This window comes from Thermobia domestica, chromosome 4 (genome assembly GCF_964235325.1).
Source record: "Thermobia domestica chromosome 4, izTheDome1.hap1.1, whole genome shotgun sequence".
Classification (NCBI taxonomy): Eukaryota; Metazoa; Arthropoda; class Insecta; order Zygentoma; family Lepismatidae; genus Thermobia; species Thermobia domestica.
The window spans coordinates 30,845,412-30,861,569 of record NC_137457.1 but is presented as its reverse complement, the minus strand read 5'-3'; the positions used below and the strand labels follow the sequence as shown (position 1 = coordinate 30,861,569).

Genomic DNA, 16,158 nt, shown 5'->3' with positions numbered 1-16,158 from the left:
CCTATGAATTTTCTGTCTCAGTTTTAGTTTCATCTTTTTATTCTCAGCCGTTTCGGATTTATAAGCACTGGACGTTTTATCTGAAACACCCTGTATATATATATATATATATATATATATATATATATATTCTCAGGTACTAGTCAATACTACGAAACACCAATCAATTCACAAAATAGCAAATAGACTCAATAATCTCGTACTATAATGTTATGGTTTTTTTTTTCTATATACGCCACTAACTATTTGTATTGTAATGGAGGTTGTCATATGTACACAATACCACCGGGGTATTGTATACATATAATACGAAAAATATATATATACTCCACGAAAACTCCAGTTCCATCCATCTAAACTAATATTATGTATCATTCCTAGTACCTTCAGCTGCTCACATTTTACCGTACCACCACTAAATTAGCTAATTAAATTTCAGGCTTGCCTTCCAATAACGAAGCATTACAGATTCACTACGAAAACTAACTGATACGCAAACTATTAAATAAATTTTCTGCTATTTCTATCAATTACTTACGTTAAATATCCTTGTATTTGCTATCTATTAATTGGCTCTGTATATCAACAATCAGCTTTGGATACGACGCTGCTAGCGCCACAACAAAAACTATGAACGGATCATAAACTATCCAAGTACAACGAATCGATTTAATTGCTGCAATAGTTAATTATTGAAAGTTAAGATTTTCGTAATGACAGGTAAAAATTTTAATGACACGTTAAGCACTCTCAAATACCACTCTGTCCCACGAAAATGAATGTTCAATATACACACAATGACTCGTTATCAAAATTTTCGAACACCTGGATTCCCTCACTAAATTACAGTAGTTCACATCCCTACACCATCAATAAATTATCCCATGATGCAGTTTATCACCATCCCCACGAGTCAAAGAAACATTGCCCATCGAAGAAACACGCATGGGAACTCACAGCACGAACCAGATAAAATAGATATAGATATATGTATATATTTATATGGAAATTCGAATTCAGAGTGGTTACTAACACGAGAACAACTCGGCACTAAAATTTCAATACAGAAGATGTGACTATGTCAACGGGCTAATCATATATAAACAAAATAACTAGAAGTCAATTATAATCACTAGTGTGTATCCCAACAAAAGCAATAATAAATATACACTACAAAACTTATACACTACACATAAAAATATCATCAACCAAATAATTATTAATCCCCGATGGGTGGTGGGATTGAAATTCTTGCTATTGTTAAAAAAATTGTCGAAACCATCTTTGAACTGTTTCCAACAAATGACGAAAGAAATGAGAAAAGGGGGGAGAGAGAGTGTAGGTTAAGGTCTTACTATTTCATTCCATAATATTCTGATGTTAAAAAAACACACAACTCACCTAGTAACTGAAGGTTGCCAGAGATGGAGTGGGTCAACTTTTCTGAGTGGGTCAGTGGGTCGTGGGTCAACAGCATGTGCCCACTGCGACCCACCACCCACCATGACCCACCACCCATCATGAGCTACTGCGACCCACAGACTCAGTCTGACCTACCGACCTACTTTGCTCACTGCATTGTAGACAATATCTTCTGAACACTGGTAAATTTGTCTTCGTTTTACTTTCAAGACCTTCATTTCCCTTCCTTTTCCATTTGTTTCTGTCTTCTTAAGTGAGGTAAGTATATCTAACCAAGTGAAAAAAGAACTTCAGGCACTTTTGGATATTGATATTTTTAATTATAATACTAGCAATAGGACTTATACTACTACTTGGCTTTCGAGACCTGTAAGTTTGTAGAGGAGCTAGCTACTGGAAAAAATACATTTTTGAATCACTGTAATATACAAATTATTTAAAAAAAAAAAATGAATATAACTATGTGCGCCTGATCACCACGGTCAAATTGCAAAGTCAAATGAAATTACTTTTGGTATATAGTTAGACCTTAATCCAAACTGGGATGTTATATTGCTTTCATTATAATGTATATTATCCTAAGGAGGTAGTAAGAATCCGAATTTTTGCGAAAAAAAGAGTATCTGGCAAGCCGTTAAACTTACCGAGCTGAAGTTCAGTGTATTAACTCTTTATTGATAATAAACATCCTAGCATTTTTAAAAATTCTCCTTCATGGGGGACTCTTTCTATATACGGAAAATTGGTAGTGAGTTGGTTTGTAAAAATTATCGAAAACGATCAATGTTATATAAGAAAAAAATCAGAAACAAAAAAATACAGTGCCTGGCTTCATATATCCATTGCTTTCTACTCGCTGAAGCTTATGTTTATTTTATGGAGCGCTTAGAGCACAGGGCAATCAACCCATACAGTTGGGAGAAAAATAGGCATAAAATTTGTACTGTAAGCTTAATTACACGGAAGTTTTAAGTTTGAATTGTACGCATAATTACATGGAAAATTTTACACTATTTTTTTCCTTTTACGTTGGTCTACTTACCTTGATTTGGAAGTTTCAAATTTCATCTTTTTTTTCACTCAAAAGTATCGATAATTCAACAAGGAAATAATTACACTATGATAATATAATTGAAATTCATTGTAATTTGGCACATGGCAAACAGCAATGTGGTAATTGCAGGGGAAGAAGGAGGGAAATTCCCATTCACCTCTGAACACTTTCCGAGAACCTCGTTCCCTTTCGCTTTCTAGAGGGAGGAAGAAACTTGGTAATGGCATCAAACCTTCATGTGTAATTACAAAAATTAAATTTATAAACAAAGAAGAAATCATCAGTTTATCAGGCTTTAATTGATAATTTATTCACAAGATTCCCTATCGAAGGCGTGGTAGATGAAGTTTCTGTTCTCCATGAGTCGACATTGCCAACTGACATGGTCGATATGGAAAAGATGCTGTTTGGTAATAGAGAGATGATACTTCTTGCTGAGTATTTCAAGCAAGTATGATGCTTCTTGATGAGTATTTCAAAATTGACCAAGAAAAAAAGTAGATTGTCGATGACGAGTTGCAGAAATCGGGTAGAAGTATTATCAATTTCCACGACAGAGTGCGAACGGGGATTTCCCATTATGAATTTACAGATGGCTAATATTAGAAATAGACTAACTGCTCAAAGATTGTCTAACTTGTTGTTCATCAAAGTTAATGGCACACCGCTAGACAAACTCAAAGTAGGCGAGCTAGTTATTTCTTGGCTGAAGGATGGACATCATTCCACTGCGGACGATTTACCACGAAAAAGTTATCAACAGGAAATAAACCCGATTTCAGATTTGTTTTAAGGTGCAAAATTACGAGTTATGGAAAATGTATACTTGTATTTGTGTTATTTGTGTTATTCAACTTTGTATCTAATTTTTAGTAAGTCTCTTCTTTGCTTTAGGTAAACTACTTTGAATAAATATTCATAATAATTGCAATTATGCATATTTGTAACTTAAATTTAACATGGTGTTTTAGTGATTACACAAATTACAATTATGAACATACTTTAGGGAGATGCTCTCACATAGGGCACCCGAGCACCTTTATACACTATGAAAAACTTATTTTTCAAGTCTTTTGTGAGAAAAATACTGTGAATTGAGAAACCATAACCTTTTCCATACTGTATTTCCAACCATAACCTTTCCAACAGGGGTATTTTCCTGTGAATAGAAGTTTCTTTTGGAATTAGTTGAGAAATTAACACTTGCAAGAATACTTTCCTAGTACAAGTATATTTTTGGCACACTCTAATTTCTCCCCACCTCGAACTGTTTCAATTTCCTCACTGACAAACACTTTACCATTTTATATCGTAAAAGTCATATCTACCGTTATTGTAACTGAGTGGTGCTTGAGCTATTGACTAGAAATTCAAACTCCGATTTTAGTGACAATTTCACAGTCTTGTTTTATTACAAGTGTAAACTCTTTAGTCAGTACAGAAGAGGCCATGGATCGTGTTCAGAGTTGATGACGATGGATTTTGGTGAGTCAGAGTAGGTCACAGTGGATGAGAGTGGTTCGTGGTGGGTGGGGATCAGAGTGGGTCGCGGTGGGTGGTGGGTCAGAGTGGGTCACGGTGAGTAGTGGGTCAGTGGGTCGTGGGTCAAGTTTTCATTGACCCACGCCAACTCTGGAAGGTTCCTAAGGAGGAAATGAAAACTTAGCCAGCTACATTACACCTTTGTGGCACTCAACACCCTCTTTAGCCCCGCATGGCTACGTGTTCACACATCACATAAACACTACTTCCTATTATTTTGAAATTGAGTCAAATCCCCCCCCAAAAATTAATTATATTTGCTTTCCCTTATACATGAATCAAGCGTGAGCGAGAGTAAAATTAAACCAGAAGAATTTTATAGTTGAACAATTAGTCATGTTCATTAACCTCCAAATACGACTGCCAATTTATTCACTCAATGAAGTCTGAAATTTCCGATCTCAAAAACACTTTACTCCTCGTTAACTGTAAATTTTGATTATTAGAACATATTTGTTTTTACTTACAGTTTAGATACTTAGGTATTCATCTGTCGATATATTTTTTTACGCCGAAACTTTATAGCCACATTGTGTGGGTTAATCCAACCCCGATATTCGAAGAAAAGACGCTTCTACATCTCCTCCTCCCAGCTTCTAGAAATCTGGAAGCTAAAATCTTTAACCAATGACATTTCTTCTATCTACCTAGGGCAGATGTGACGAAGAAAAAATATCACTGCTATCATTTCCTACTAATTATTTCAACTTAATAAATATAAAGGATACTGTAAATACTAAACTGTACTATTATGATCCCAAAGAAAAAAAAATCATTCTACAGACTTTTTACACTTAATTATTAACTGATGCGCTGATTTAAAAAATCTATATGGAAAAGGGGAGGGTATGAAAAGAGTTTTTCTAATCAATGTAACGATAGGTTGCAATATATATGTGTGTGTGTGTGTTGACTTACCCTTTAAAGTACTTTCTTTGGTCGCTTACGCTTGTAGAGATCTTCTGGAGTCTCTCTGATGATAGACCAGAAGCATACTTTCAGTCCATTTTCCACTGTAACGTTTTCCAAATGTGGCAATGTCTTGATGAAACTGTTCTCCACGTTCATCATTTACTGCGCCAAGGTTTTGAGGGAAAAGTCAAGATGTGAGTGCAGAAAGTGTAATTTTAATAACATATTGCATCCCATGAGTTCAAAACTGCGCACCATGTCAGTAACAATAACTTCATAATTTTCAGCCATTACATTTCCAAGAAAACCTGAATATACCGATTTAAATGACAGTCAAGTTAATTTCTCAATTTCAGAAACTTTAGTTTCAAAGTCTTCATCCTGCATGACTGTTTTAATCTCTGGACAAATAAATATTTCTTCTTCAATTTTTGCCTGACTTAAGTTTTGAAATTTCTCTTTAAGGTGCGTGAAACCAATACTGTACCTTCTCTATCAGCTTTAACAAAACACATCTTGAAGGTAGAGGATCACGATGAGGTATGTTCTTAGTGACAGAAATAAAATCTTCTCTTTAAGGCCAGTATTTACAGACTTAGTGCTTTGCTTTGTCACGGTTATCCCATTCATATAAAAAATAACAATAGGAGATATATCCTTGTTGCATTCCTGTAAGAATATCGATAACACACACATGTCATTTGATTTTTTATATTCAATGAAGTCCAATATCTCAGTCATAACTTCATACGCCTCCTTTGTATGAGCCGCATATGCCACAGGAACATTTCCAACATGCAGAAACACTGGCTCCAGATTTAGTTACGAGCTGTTAATAAACAAACGCCACTCGGTGGGATTATGTTCATTTTCCAAAGACTGAAATAAGTCATCTACATCTTTGCAATAAACAATGCCTCCATTTTCAACAAAATAGTCCTGAAAATGACTTTGTCGTTTTCTAGACCAACTTACTTTAACACCTTGAGCTGAGAGATTCCAACCTTGCAGCCTGGAGCCCAATAATTCCGCTTTTCTTTTAGGCACATTTAAGTCTCGTACAAGATCGTTAAGCTCTTCTTGTGTGATCAAATGAGGTGACTTGACTGGGATATAGATGGCTGAAAGTCTACATCTTCCCTGTTGCTTGGAACGTCTAATTTATCTTATTCTGAATAAATAGTGTAATGTTCTGTAGCTTTAGGACTGGAAGATTCTCACTGTGGGGAACTGGTCGAATAGCTGACTGTAAATTAGGGTACTGAATCTGATGTTTAGATTTAGAAGAAAAGAACTTTACATCGTGAGGCAAAAGTAATAGTCAGTTACATGATTTATTTGTTCGTGCCAAATCATAGTAACAGCAAATTTCGTAGAACTACATTTTTCTTGTAACCAGTTTCTCAAATTCCTTGAACATGTAGTGCAGCATATTTATACAGCCAAAGACTTATCCTGGTCTCCAACCCTATAGCCAAAGTACGAGTCATAAGCCTTGTTAACTAAAAGTATAGGTCTGATATTTTGAGTTTAAATGTAAGTTCACCACGGACAACAAAGTAAGTTTATTTTTACACGCACGGGACATTGTACTCCACTGCACGTAACTAAACATTTATTTAGCACTTTCTTGAAACCCAGATGCTCAGCACACACTATCACAAAAAGAACACGCGGCAAGTCCGACGACTCCTAAGGAAACACTCCTCAACAAATAACAATACAATCGAACCAAAAAATTACTCAAATGCTAGAGCATATGATAGCAGAGTTAGGCAACACAAATCTGAACTCGCTTATCACTAGATGTTAATGGGTTTAAGATCTTTCGTACTTCTGCAAAGAGCCATTATATTAAGACCCTGCTTTATATTTTCTGGTGTAAGGCTTAATTAAGTTAGTGCTTCTCTGCAGCGAACTACAGAAATAGACCAAAACCTCATATTTTCTCTTCTCATCGTTATCCTTCATTGTCACTCTCGTCTGGCGAAATTCCACGATTGTTAGCCTTAGTGAACTTCGTCTGCCTTCGTCGTTTCGTATTGAATTTGTGAATTGCTTAAAATATCTTCTTCTGCTGGGAGCGATGGCGATTTTCTCGTATTTTCATAAAGTCTACGAAGGGTTATGCTAAAAGGTGCTGAACAGCATAAATTTAAAAGCTACTACTGTTCGCCTGATGTTCATATGGTGCATTGCAAAATAAATCTATACTAATCAAGTAGGGCGTAATAATGAGTAAGAACATTATTCTGAGTTTGATATAAATATTTGGTAAGGCTTAGCCTTATAGCTTTACGACCCTGTATAAACCATCAAAGTTAAAGCCACTTTATGTGCCACAATCATTCGTAATGATAGAGGCTTCAGTACGCCGAGACAAAATGCCAATATTATTCTGAACTTATAGGAGAAAAATGTGTCAATATGCTCATTGCTCTACATTTCAAAGATATAATTTACCCCACAAGTGGGCGTGCTTGCATAAGAAGTACGAAAACTAGATATTTCAACAAAAAATACAGCTGTCTCATCAGTTTGGGTGAAACATGGCTTCTTTCCATTCCTCAGAGAGGTCTTTAGTTACATATTCTAGTAGTCATCATTGTCATCCTGTGCGTCGATTCTTGTTGATTACGTGTTATTAAAGGGAAATAAATTGTATCGTACAAAATGCGCAGTGCGCCTGCTCGTGTTATTCTGTTTTCGTCTGAGGTAAATGGGTGTTTACGATGGCGGAAAAGAATTTACAGGCGGGTGATATGCGACGGATTCTCGAGGAACTGTCAGATGAAAACGTAGAATATGAAATTGATAGTGATAGTGACCTAAATGATGAAAACATAGAAACAAATAAATATGACAGTAATTCAAAACAAGTCTGATGCTGAATATGATTTTTTTTCCATCTACAGACAGTTTGCACGCTGCGGACAAGCTAAGATCTCCTACAACAATGAAATTTAGCCATTGGCGTCCGAAGGTGGGGGCAGGGTGGGGCCCGGGCCCCCCTAAAGCTCACGAAAATATATATATATATATATACGTAATATATCATACCACATATATTAAATACCAGACGTAATATAGCAACCACGTAGATAGCCCCCATAGAAAATTTTCTTCTGGCGCCCCTGAGTGTAGCATGTTCTCTTCATTCACGTGCAAACAAGGATTCATCAAAAATCATTGTTTGCGTTGAATGCAACACAAATAATCTGATTGTGCATAAATACAGGACACTCAAGAGAACATAAGTTGTGTTATAATATGTGAGGTTTGTGGAATAGGTTATAATGTTTTCGAGTAAAGGAAATAAATAGCGTATATTGAACCAAGTGTGACTTTATCATATTACAATATCTTCTAAGTAAAATATTCAGTGAAAATATAGTTCTGTTTTCTAAAGCACAGTTTCATTCAAAAAATAATCTATCAAGTACTTAATATATTATGTGTTCTAATTTTCAATGCTACATGTAATGTTTCTGTACTAATATTGTGAGGAAATATATAAATAATTGTGACCTACAATAAAACATAGTTCTGTTAAAATTAATTGATACTGCCAATATTACCCTATATTACACAAAGTGCTCAAAGCGCCCGCTGGTGTTATGGGGTGATGCGCGCCCACCCGAAAATTACGGAAGATAATGCTGATATAATGAAGTCAAGTTTCCATTTTCTCTATCAAACAGCCTTCTTTATCCTGTACACATAAACTTGGTGAGCAAGCATGTTCGTTCGTATGTAAAGATCCTGACTACTCTCAATAGTAATAGTGGGTGGGGTATGTAGTAGGTCGCAGTAGGTGTCAGTTAGTATCGGGACACGTTGATGCTAGTGGTGTACTGGTCCACGCTTAGTTGCATGCATGGAGAGCATGCCCGCGACCGTTCGGTCTATTTAATGGACGGGTTCCGCAAGAATGTAATGCACCCCGACCGTAATTCCTCAATATGCTATTTTATGCACGTGCACATTGTGCACCTTCAGAATTTGTCCCCTAATTCTGACTCGCCTAAGCGATGTAACCCCCATTCTCTGAGGGAGTGGGATACGCCCACTGCGCGGCAAGACCGAAGTCCTGGGTGCCTACCAGTAGACCTACTGGTTGAGGCAGACTGCTAGCGAGTCAGTCCTACTCTGCAGGCATAGCGCCCGAACTAAATCTCGTGACTGATTATGAATTGCAATTGGGTTCTTAAACTTGACCCAAGATCTGCAAACTCGTGTTTAGAATTTGACACGCGATCCACTCCATCTCTTTTCTCTTAAGATCTCCCATGACCCTACTAGTTTAAAGGATAACTCTTAATAATTGGCTACTTTTCAAGATAGCTTGGGTTCCTACTAATCTAGGTAGCTTCCGAGAGAACCCCATTAATCCGTAACCTCTTCTACATAATATCATGTTCTTATCAGTAGACAAGAGAACCTTTCACAATTCCCTTTAAACTGTTGGATTTATTTTAAGCTAACCAATATCACCATCCATCGAAAGAAGTAACTTCTTTAAACCGCGATGGAAAGTAACTTCTAGTTAACAGCAATGTTGATAAGAAAGGTTAAAGGAAAAGACATGTTTATTTTATGGTAAAACTAACTAAACTAATTAACTGTATGACCTGTGGAATCCGGAAGATCAATGCCGCAGAAAAATTCTGCATTGGCTTCTGTCCATAGCCAACTGGATCAAGTTTCTAGACTTGATGATCCTAACAATATTTGATAAACGGTATAAATTAGACAGTTTGTCGTTATGAAGTTTCCGCCATTTCAGCTTCTCTGGGGTCCGAATATTCGTCTCAGTATCTTGTTTTCAAATACGGTACTTTCAGTCTGCATTCTTCCTTCAGAGTAAGTAACCTTGTTTCGCAACCATATAGAACAACAGGCATGATTATCCTTTTATTTATTTATTTATTTATTCAACACAATAGGCTCTAGGCCCAGTTACAGTGTTGTTCCTTAAAAATACATTTACCCTTAGCTATATATATTAACAAGGTTATACATTTATATATTTTCATTACCACATATATACATATATATATAAATATTCAGTATTAATTAATAATTGCATAAGCCTTTTAGTAATTGTAAAGACAGCGAATGATATTGAATTGAAAATGAATCCAACAAGAAACGAAGTATTAACAGAAGATAATTCAGAAGCATCTTTCACTGTTTAAATAACAATTTGCTTTGTATGTACATTAAAGGAGAGCTCCGAAGAACATTTTTCTTTAGTTGAAATAGTGTATTTACATTTCTCACTACTTTAGTGTTCATATCTTAGAACTTACATAGGCTACTTATCGTTGTTGTCTGTCCTGAGTGGAAATTTAAAACGTATAACTGTAATGAATGTGCAAGATAACTTTGTAACAAATATTTATTGCGTTATTTTAAAATTGACACTTCTATAATAGGAGTGAAACAGAATTATCATCATTTTTCTTGCCCACGTAGATAGATAGATAGATTATTTGATGAATGTGTGGATTGTATTTGAAAAAAAAAAAAAAAAGATACAGCATTTCACATAGATGTGTAAGCATTTTCTTTATCTTTTATCCTGCTATTGAGTTTCTGCTAAGTATCTCTTTCCTGATAATACGAAACTAAATAATAATATTCACGATAAGCTGTAACCACAATTTTCTGATAGCTTAGTGTACAACCTTTAGCTTAGTGTAGTGAAGTAGTGCTGGAATACAGACACTAATACGCTGTAGTCGACGGATGATCAACCTGTAGTTTAAACACTAACAAGTACGTTTTGCTTTATTTTTCTGTATTATAAGAAACAAATGTGTGTCGTTTGAGATCTTTCTCAAATAATCAGTAACTATTTCTCGTTTGAATTAGTGACAAGAATGTTCATCTATTTTTTAATAGTAGTTTATGAATTTGTTAATGCTTTCTTAACGTAAATCAGAAGACCCTTCTTAATACTTTAGTATTTACCAGAAGTAATTGTTTTATGCGATACAAAAAGTAATAACGCAGTTTAAAGTTGTAGTTTGTAGTTTAAAAAAGTATTATCGTATTTTCTGTACAAGTCAATAACTGTAATGATTGCACAGCTGAAAAGTGTAATTTCTTCTGCCGAGGTTAGAAATTACTTAAAGTATTGTATGTACCTAGGTATATCAAAAAGAAATTTGCAACTTTGAAAACTTATATTGATCTATTCATTCGTTTCTCAGACATGGTTTTGCTGTCATTTTGTAGCAAAATACATAAAGTTTTTGCCATATATCTAAAGAGGTTCAATATGTCATCCAATAGTGATGCAGCGCACATCATATCTGAAGTCAATCACTTGCAAAACCCGCTGCAGCATGTCAGGTATGACTTTTTCAGTTGCGAGGTAGATCCTAGCTCTGAGCTCTGGTAGAGAAGCTAGGAAGTGTTGAATGAACACGGTATCATTGGTGAAATCCCAAAAGAAGAAATCAAGAGGTGTCAGGTCCACTGAACGTGGTGGTCATGCAATTGGCCCACCTCGGCCGATCCAGTAAAGGCAGCCATCTTTGCTGCAACTGCTGCTAGTGCTTGCGGTGGTTTGTTTCTGAACTAGTATACTACTTGAGTCAAAACTTTATGTATTTTGCTAAACAATGACACTAAAACCATGTCTGTAAGATAAATTAATAAATCAATATGAGTTTTCAAAGTTTTAAAGTCCTTTTGATACACCCTGTATTATTTAGTATGTTGAAACGGTATACCCGATGAGTAAAGATATCTGAAGAAGAGGAAACTAAGTTTATTTATAGTCAGTGAGGTGTTTCTAGTAGAGTATGTTCTGAAATCTTGTACAAATTCATTGTCAGTATTTATTATGACGCCAAGTGTGCTTGGTTTTGTTGTTTAATCTATAATATTATTAGCACTTAACACAAAATAACTTTTCCAACCATTCCAACTATTGTTGAAATGGCTTGATTGTTGAAATGGATATCCAAACCTTTAATAATGGAATTCTTTTCAACAATGAAGAAAATTCTAAATAAAAAAAATCGGCACGGATTGTTGTCTTCGATAGGTTATGAAGTTCCTTGTCAAGAGTGGGGTAGGTTCAAGATGGCGGCGGGCATCTTCACACCTAGAGCGTCATGCTCATTCAATTTTTGCAATTGTGATTTAGAACATAATTTTACTTTTTGACATACTTCCATTTTTTACAATCTTTATACTTTATTACATCTTTCTTTGTGTCCTGCGCCTATAATCCCCATGTATTATTACACATAGTGTTAAAAACAATCTACTTAGAAAAGGCGAATTCGTCCTAATTGGAACGCGGCGTTTTATACAATTCTATTTTTTCACAAACCATTTAAACCGTATTTAGTAAAGCAGTCCACAGGGCTCTAAGACCGGGACTTCCTTTATAAATCTCCTGCAAGAGAGGTAACTAAACTGGAAGTTCTTCCTCTAAGAAATTGAAGTCTCTAAGTTGAAATTTGTAAGAGAAATTATAATTTTACTGAAAGGTAAAAAAAATACATCAGAGAAATACGAAGACTGTAGTGACATCTATCGGCAAAACTTTTCCGTTTACACCAAACTTAAATGAGAACAAAGTTAGAAAAAAAAAACAATCTGAACCACATTATCAATCCGTCAAATTGTCCAACCTGTTTGAGAGTATTTGCAGATGGCAGCCCTGCGACCTAGATAGTGCTTAGTCTTATTTTTTATCTCCATATTTCTCCAAATACAATTAACGTTCTTGACAATTGTCGCATAACACTATAAAATACAAAAAAGTTTTTGTTATCTATACTAAAAGAATATATTTCTTATCAATAACAGATTATTGACTTCCCAGAAAATGATAATCTGCAATTGACATTATCGCTTCAAAGTGTTGCGCAAACAGCTTGAAGGTGAAAAACTGAAACTCTTTGTTTAGTATTAGAGACGTATTTCCCTGTCAAACTCTAAAATAAATTATTGCTGTTAAGAAGAACAGATATTTGTCTTTCAAATATTTATCACAAATGATTTACTCAAAGCGATTACAGTATTTGAAGTTAATATTCTCAAAGATAATGACAAAATTGACACAGGTAGCAAAATACGCTGGCATCTTAGGAACGGTGTCGTCCTACCTGCGACAGTCTTACGTACGACAGGAACTGCCAACTGTCCTATGAACGACCGATTCGATCTGTTAACTGGCCTATGATCACCGATTCGTTCATACTAAGATAATGGAAGAAGATAAGGTTCTCTCTTTAACTTGTTTCATGGATGTTGCATCGTTTGGCCTAATCCTCGTTTCGCCTAACCAATTATCTGACACTTTTATGACATATAAAAGATAAGATTTTATGTCCGCCATTTTAAGCGAAATATGGATACTCGTTTGACCTAATCCTCGTTTTGCCTAAAATGTCGAACTATAAAAAAATCGTGGAGATAAAACTAGAGCGAAACTTTTCGAAAAAATATTCCCTACTATGTGAAGAACTGAGAAATACAAATTAGTTTTTCCATAACTAATTTGCAATAGGACTATTTGCTTTAGGAAAACTGTTGAACAATTGTGTTACGGTTATTTTTCCTTTCCATTTTGAGAATATTAACTTACATACTTTACAGTTAAACTTAATCCCTTATAGCAGGTATAGTGGCTATATTTTAGATGAGAAGAAAACAACAAGTTACACCTGTTATTAATTTCGTTTAAAAGTGAGTGTTGTTCAAAAGTAACTTTAGTTTGCAGTTTGTATCCAAATATCTGATATTGTCAAATGGTACTGCTAATCGGTATGTTAAAGGAAATATAGTTTGTGTGTTTCTTCTTATGTGGATGCAAAAGTTATTTTATTGTAGGTTTTGTTGATCTTTCAGAGGATTTCATTCCAGTTTCAATGCTTTTTTGAAACTGTTAATGCATTCTAAGGGATCCTATTCTGATTGTATTGTAATTACAATGATATGAAATTTGTAAATATTTCGAGCTAGATCTGACAAAAGATCCCTAAATTTGCTCATAACTTAACGATGGACAACTATGATCGAAATGAGTGATTTGTGTCAAATCGCTCCGCTTACAAATTGCTCTTTGGATAATTCCACAATCCAAACATCTCAATGTGTTACTAACGAAGAAAGAAGAAAAATATATTCCAATTCTTATTATTATTTTTGAAATTACAACTTTTGAATCGAATTTCCACTCGTTTCACACTACCGGGAATGTTCATAGCGTGTCTCTGAGATGTACAATGAGATTGAAATCCGGTGGTTGTTTCAGCAGAAAGAAGTAGAATGCTCCTCTAAACAGATGGTGGCCAACCGGGATCTGTTATGAGGGTGGTTGTCCTGCTGATCCACTCCATTTCCACCCGTAATACAGAAATAAATATAGTTGACTGTGGAGAACTGCGTACTTCGATACAATATGGGTGAATAATAGGTACCAAAGGTCCTAAAAAAAGAAATCACGATTGACAGAATTTAGTACAGAAGTAAGATTTCGTATATAAGTACTCACTCGCATATAATCATGCTTTAGTAGAACAGACGAATAAAGTCATACAGAATTGTCTTAAATTTTTCGTACAAGAACACCATACGGACTGGGAAAGAAGGTTACTGCATGTTATTTTTGGCATCAACACTTACGAAAACATTACTTACAGAAAAGCATTCTAAATCAACATAGAGTCTCCATTATTTTGTACGTTTCCAACCTGACATGATTTCGTTGGGCAGGCACCAAATTATAGATCACTATCGGCGTGATGAGATTGAAATCTAGACTCATTGCACCATGCTACTCGTTTATATTGTTCAGTCACGGCATTCTGTTGCAAGTGTAAGCCATTAACCGCAGTGACGTATAATGACAAGTGGTAACCTCGTGGGTTATCGGCTTCTGAAGTCCATGCGATGAAGCGAACGTTGTCTACTACCTATCGGGCTGAACCCCTTATTCAGTTGGGTAGCCGTCTGGGCTAAGGTTTACTGGTGTTCGGTGCAGTAAGCAAAATTATGTAAACATTTATACCTTGTTCTCTTACATGTGAGTTTCTGATCACATTGTTAAATTACTGTATATTTCCAAATTATGCAGATTCAATATTGAAACCGGAAATACATCTGTAAGTTCCAGCAGCAATAGAGTGATAATGTGAGACATGCAACCTCTTTATCGGAAGCTGAATTTTCATCAAAAACGATTTCTCGTTATCTCTTACGATTTTCAATATTTAGGAATCAATATCGAAAGCGGAAGTTGTACTAGTTCTTACAGCTGAGATGAAATCTATTCTTAAGATTTGGAATCCATGCCATAAATCGATTGGATCGATAGAGAACGTGTCGATATATATATATATATATATATATATATATATATATATATATATATATATATATATATATATATATATATATATATATATACATGATCATAGTAAATACATAAAGGAGTTTTGGTAATCCTAACTCCTCGAAAATAGTTAATATAATATTAATCTATATATATAATCTATATAATATTAATCTATTAATCTATTATTCTTAATTCTTCATATACTAGGAAATTTTCTCTTATAATTTCCCTCTAGTTGAATTTCCACGACTTTTTCTTACTGTCCATCATATTAGGCGTAACGAGGATCAGACCAAACGAGGATCCTTTTTCGCCTAAAATGGCGGACACAAATCTTATCATTTATCTGTCATAAAAGTGTCAGATAATTGATTAGGCGAAACGAGGATTAGGCCAAACGTGGCTACACGGTTTCATGTTAGTGTGATTTAGAACCTAAAATGTACTATGAAAGATTTACGTTGCTAGAGGTCACATTTCTTCCAGCCGTTTCACAATTACAAAAAATATACACCCTTAACAATTAACATTTTAAAAAATGAAATCTTTTAGTTTAACTTCCCACGATTATGCCTTAGGCTTAGTCATTAAAAACTTAAAACCTTAATAAGATACCTGTAGGAAAAGCTTCAATCCCCTCTCTTCCTTTACAAGTTAACGACACCTGGACATAAACAATTTGTTAATGTTTTGGTAGATTGGGAACATAATTTAAATACTTTGTTTACCTTTTAGATTGTTTAGAGTAAACTGCATTGCAATTGGTGGGATTGGTTGGAAATAGCCAATCAGATGTAAGTTATCTCAAAAGTTGTTTTTTTATTATTGAAATGATTTTCTCATTTTGTTCATAGAGTCTTAG

The 16,158-nt window shown here is 34.9% G+C and overlaps 1 protein-coding gene across 1 annotated transcript in view; it reads left to right on the top strand.

The window, feature by feature from the left end:
• The first annotated feature begins 10,632 nt into the window (after positions 1 to 10,632).
• The window catches only part of LOC145683807 (uncharacterized), a 33,500-nt gene continuing 27,974 nt past the window's right edge, over positions 10,633 to 16,158 (top strand). Inside the window, exon 1 of the mRNA XM_081755398.1 lies at positions 10,633 to 10,711. The gene's annotated coding sequence lies outside the window, so the exon portion shown is untranslated. The remainder of the gene's footprint in view (positions 10,712 to 16,158) is intronic.